Source organism: Mytilus edulis, chromosome 10, assembly GCF_963676685.1.
Source record: "Mytilus edulis chromosome 10, xbMytEdul2.2, whole genome shotgun sequence".
Lineage (NCBI taxonomy): Eukaryota > Metazoa > Mollusca > Bivalvia > Mytilida > Mytilidae > Mytilus > Mytilus edulis.
The window spans coordinates 75,044,012-75,050,078 of record NC_092353.1 but is presented as its reverse complement, the minus strand read 5'-3'; positions in this window follow the sequence as shown (position 1 = coordinate 75,050,078).

Sequence of the window (6,067 nt, the reverse complement as noted above, 5' to 3'; positions counted from 1 at the left end):
AAGGGAGCAACCCTCTTAGATTTGATACTTTTTATATAATTTTGATAAGATTTCCGTAAAAAGTAATTTCATTTGAAAAATGCAATACAGAAGAAGAAGGAAATTAATAAAATATTAAAATATCTTCCTGTTAAACATAACAATAAAACTTTATAATAAAATGTACAAGTAAAAAACAGGACAATATTTGGTTTCTTTTATATAAAAGTACAATAAAATATAAACTGAACTGAAGATTTTGTTTAAAGCATATATACCTGTACTTCTTTTAATTGGTTATGACAACTAGTAATATTTGTCGACCAATCAAGGTTATCAATTTGCAAGTTCTTTAATTTATTTGAAAGATCTTTTAGGGACAACAAATGAACCTGTTTTGTTATGAGTTGAATTTGTTGAATGCTTCTATCTAAATTTCAATTTGAAATGGTACGATTGAACTAATTCAAAAAAGTTGAAACGTTTCTTTGTAAAGAGTCATATTGAACATGTTAAAGACCTGTAAAAACTAGCATACAATTTATTTGTTAAATGACTGATTACTTTTACTACTGCCTGCAAAAAAACAACCCGTGATTTATTTTGCAAATAACCCCTTTGTAAAACAACACCAAGTTATTTAAAAACATCAGATATGCATAATGCATTAAAGAATATAAAAAAAATGAAAATCTCCTGGTTTGGATGGTTTACCACTGAATTTTATCAAAAAAATCCTTTCCTGTTGCGTTCTTTCAAAGAAGCATTTAAAGAAGCCAATTTATCAATTTCACATCCACACGAAGTTATCACCTGTCTACCCAAAGTTTGACTACCCAAACATTTTTTAAAAATCTTAATTGGCTAGGATTGTCAGTTGTCTTATCGAAGGTCGGTGGCTTTCTCCGGGCAGTTCGTATTTACTAAATTTTGTCAAGCTCTATTGACTTCCTCTGTTTGAATTGTAGCTTGGAACTAGATATTTATATATCTCTTATTTTTTTTTGTTACAGAAGGAAATATATTTGCAATTTATAGTTCAGTTAAATAGAAATTATAAGCATTTGACAAAGATGAACTACTTTTTGATATTATCATATTCGAATCATAATGTATAGAATTGTGGCGAGATCATATGACTAGTTTCAGTCACAGTCAATTCGTTCAGTTTGATACCTGTTATTATCCTTGTTGGTATGACTACTGTACTAGACATGTAAGTGACTCACTAGATTATATGATTGTGGCCAAAGAACGATAACAATTACTTATAATGTTCCAAAATAGGTAGATACTTCATAAGTACAATGCATCACAAAGGAACGGGAAAGTTAGCATTTTATTTTCTGTTAACACACATGAACATTTACATTTGTTTATGGGTGTTTTAACCATATTGGATGTTTTATTTTCAATTTAATTGTTTTTCTAACTATTAAAACTGAAGATTTTAAAATATTGAATATTCCGATTGAATGTGTTTTTTAATATGTTTTCTCTGTCACGATAACTTTGTCAAAATGTTAGAACTGGTTAAAATAATCTTCCATACGTCCTGTTTCATTGATTAACAAACGAATTAGCTCGTCTAGTGACCAGTTTGGAGGTTGGTTAAACATGTTACTAGGTAGGGGAATATGTTGTTTGAGTGCCAATTAGACAACTTTCGATCCAGGTCACAATATGTAAAAGTAAACCATTATAAGTCAAAGTACAGTTTTCAACAAGGAGCCTGTGCTCACAATGAACTTCAAGCTATAACGGTCCCCAAAATAACTAGTGTAAAACCATTCAACGGGAAAACCAACGGTCTAAGATTTATTTTAAAATCAAGAAACGAGAAACACTTATAAACCTCATCAACAAACGACAACTACTGGACCTCAGATACATTTATGTTTAAATATAAAAACAATTGTCTTTTTTGCATACATATTTAACATGGTATACTAGTATTATAAAGCCTTCTAACTACATGTACTAATGAGTGAAATTTTCTTATTTCCTGAAAATCACTATGATTGTCCTGTTATAAAGTGAAACTGATGTATTTTTTTATTAAAGAACAAAACAAACCCATTTAAATTTTCAAAATTGGATAATGCATTTAGCAAAAATGTCTGGAAACGTTATTGATTATGAAATAGATCTAGGTCATGTAAAGCTGTTTTTCTTTGTACAGATACGGCTTTACTTTTTGTCATTTCTGGTTTAGGCAACTCTTAAACGTTTACTTATATAATGTTTCCGGCTTTTTATAGTTAAGACTCGACCATTAATGCCTTCACAAGCATGACAAAATTGAGAATGGAAATGGGGAATGTGTCAAAGTGACAACAACCCGACCAAATAAAAAAAAAAACAGCAGAAGGTCACCAACAGGTCTTCAATGTAGCTAGAAGTTCCCGGAGGCGTCCTTCAGCTGGCCCCTAAACAAATAAATACTAGTTCAGTGATAATGAACTAAAAATGATTAATGATGCATTAATCATTTTTAGAACAGAAAATACAAATTGTTTGTAATATTGTTTACGTAAATATAAAAAAGAAGATATGATTGCCAATGATAAAACTGTCCACAAGAGACCACAATAACACAGACATTAACAACTATAGGTCACCGTACGGCCCCGTAATAAAGGCTTACAAGATAGACAATATTGTAACTTGTCATCTTCTTGATTGACCTAGATGACGATGTGTCATATTTATCTACTTAAAAAAATCATGTTGAATATAGAATTCTAGTACTATTTTGTAAAACATAGTCAATCTTCCAAATAATTCAGAAGTCATTAGCCCAACACATCTAATAAATGATGTATTTTAGTTCTGTCAGTATGTATTCATCCTGCAATCTGGTTATATACTTTTGAACATTTGGGCATTCCCGGATTGGCTGGTTCCAGTTGTGCGATGGGTTTTTCAGTGTTGTTTCAATTTCATTTACCCATGTATTTATATGACTGTTTTCATTTTATTGGAAAAGTGTATAGTATCAACAACAAACATGTTGTTTTTTTGTGACGTCAAAGTCAACGTAAAATTTACTAACTTCTACACTTTTTTGTTGACGTCTTTGTCAACTTCTATTTTTTGTTGTATTTGTTAATCAGTTGTGGTGTATGTGTGTGATTATGTTTGTACAATGTTAGCTGATTGTTCGCAATAGTTACTACATTACTCTGTCTGTTTGAGTTGATCATCTTATGTGTTCTCAATATAATGAAGCTATACAGAAATGTCATACAAGCTAGATGTTAGGCTATATGTAGCTATAAAACTAGGTTTACTGATTTATTTTCTTCGAACAATACCTTTTCCAAGTCAACAATATGGCAGTTGTTTTTCACTTGTGTCGTTTTAGGTTCTAAAGGTGTATGGACTTCCCCTTTTTAAAAGCTCGTAGGTTGGTATTTTCAGTAGTTGTACAAATGTATAAGTATTCGTACACTCAATACGTCGAATGGTAGTTTCGTGTTGTTAGTCTTAGTTTTCTACCTTGTGTATTATGTATTGGTGTTTGTCTGTTTGTCTGTTCGTCTGTTTGTCTTTTTCATTTTTATCCCTGTCAATGTCATTTTGTTTTCGATCTATGAGTTTGAGAGTCATTCTGGGATCGTTTGCCCCTGTTGTGCAGAATATACTATATACAAAGTACAATAAAAGCTTTACAAAATAATTTTATTATTTTTTGTTTTTGTTTTTACTCTTTCATTCATGTTATTATATTGCTTTTCTTTTCTTTCTATTGTTATTCCCGCATATCAAGTTGTAATTTTAGTCTATATTTCAACATTCTGTATTTTGTTGGCTCATTTATTTTATTAATCAGTCACAAAAAAAATCGATTAGATATGAAACTCTCAACTTTTAACTTTCTGAACTCTAGATGATTACGCTACTGGGTGTATACAAAGACTAATTACAACCTTATTAGAGTACAACTGATCAGATAATGTTCTTTTTGAGTGTCCAAGTTCAAGTCCAAATCCTGAGCAATACATACTGTATATGTACGATAATTTACAATTTGTTGATCGAATGATACCAAAATTCATACTTTCGCACTAACACAAATTACATATTGACCTTTTTATTCATATGTTTGTTAACATTTATAATGATACAATAATCAGTTTAGATACTGGGGAATGTTTCATCCTGTTTTCTTGCGGGCTTATCTTACATCTGACTGTCACTAATACAAATTGAATGGATCTTTATTCGTTATTTTCAGTTCATAGATATGTTTGTTAACAGCTACAATGATATAATAATCAGTTTAGACACTAAGGAATGTTTCATCCTGTTTTATGGTGGGCTAATCTTACCTTAGACTGTCCCTACTACAAATTGAATGCGATCTTTATTCGTTATTTTCAGTTCATAGATATGTTTGTTAACAGCTACAATGATATAATAATCAGTTTAGATACTGGGGAATGTTTTATCCTGTTTTCTGTTGGGCTTATTTTACCTCTGACTGTGTTTGCTATCGTAATCAGGAGAATGTTGTATGCTATTCCAAATGACGTCACATTTAATATGTGTACATTGTGTCAAGTCGTATATACAACTGACTTATTTCTGAAAACACAAACGTACGAAAGAGTCATAAAATGATAAATGTAAAAATAAGAAGATATGATTACAAATAAGACTAGTCTCCACAAGAAACCAAATGACCCCGACCGAGATAAACTAATAAGGTCAATGTATGGCCTTCAACAATAACAAAGCCATACCATATCATGTTATTCTAACTGTTTATGTGCAATGCAGTTCTAATTCAATTTTTTCAAACCATTACAACATGCCTTTAGGCACAGGTATCTGCTGGTAAAGAATTTAAAATTTGAAAGAAATTTATAATTTTAAAATGGCTTTTAGATTTATAACAAGTTATCCGGTTGAGAAAAAAAATGTAATAGAGGGGCAACCCGATGTCTGTTGTTTTAAAAAATCATCAAAATTTGACTGGTGTACAAAAAATGTATGGAAAATAAAAATTAACCATGGATTTGCAGGGTAAATGTTTGAAAGGATCTAGGACGATACTGAACATATTGCAAATAAAAAGTACTTCGCATAAAATTCAAATCAATGTCATATTTCAAGTTTTAATTTTTTTTTTTTAAATAAATAGCAATATTTTTTCAAGTTTAACAATTTTGAGATATGCAAATAAATCATATTTTATTTCAATAAATACAAGTTAAAGAAACAATAACTTTTATTTCTATACATGGTACACATTGATGCATTTTAGTACTGGAGGAACAGCTGGTGAAGAATTTAAAATTGGACAGAAATTTTCAATTCTGAAATGCCTTTTGGATTTATAACAAGTTATCATGATGGAAAAATAATGATGGCTCAATAAAATGTAAAATAAAAACTCAAACTTATAGGAATTGCATTTATTTGAATTTACTTTCACTGCATATTTTCTTATCTAAAAAAGATATATGAAAATTTGAAAAATGGTTGTGACATACATGTATATATAGTGTATATGCTTTTAATACATGTACAAACTAAAGTGCGAAACATGTAGTATTTTCTTTACAGAAATCATTTTTTTAGTAACAACATGTAACTGCTGGGTGATGATTTATAACTAATCGACATCCTGTCCAAAATGATGTTTTTAAAAGAACACATGATATGGACTCAACTATTTTGTTTTTATTTTTCAAAAACTAATTAACAATTTTGAGATATGCAATGAAAATTACAGTATATTTCAATGAATATTATTTAAAGGAACAATAAGTGTAATTTCAATGCATGGTACAAAAATGATTTTCTAAAGAAACTAAAAATAGTCATTATACATTTTATCTTTATCACGGAAAATGAGATGTATGCCATCATTGCGATGTATTATCAAACTTGAGGATAGATCCATATTGATAAGCACACAAATTAGATTTTGCCTCATTATTATGCATTAATTTACCAGGTAAATAAAAAATACCAATATAAATGGTGAGATATGACTGATTGGTGTATGATCGAGAAAATGAAACATAAATTATAACTTAACAAATCTTAAATAACTTTTATTACAAAGATAAAAAGT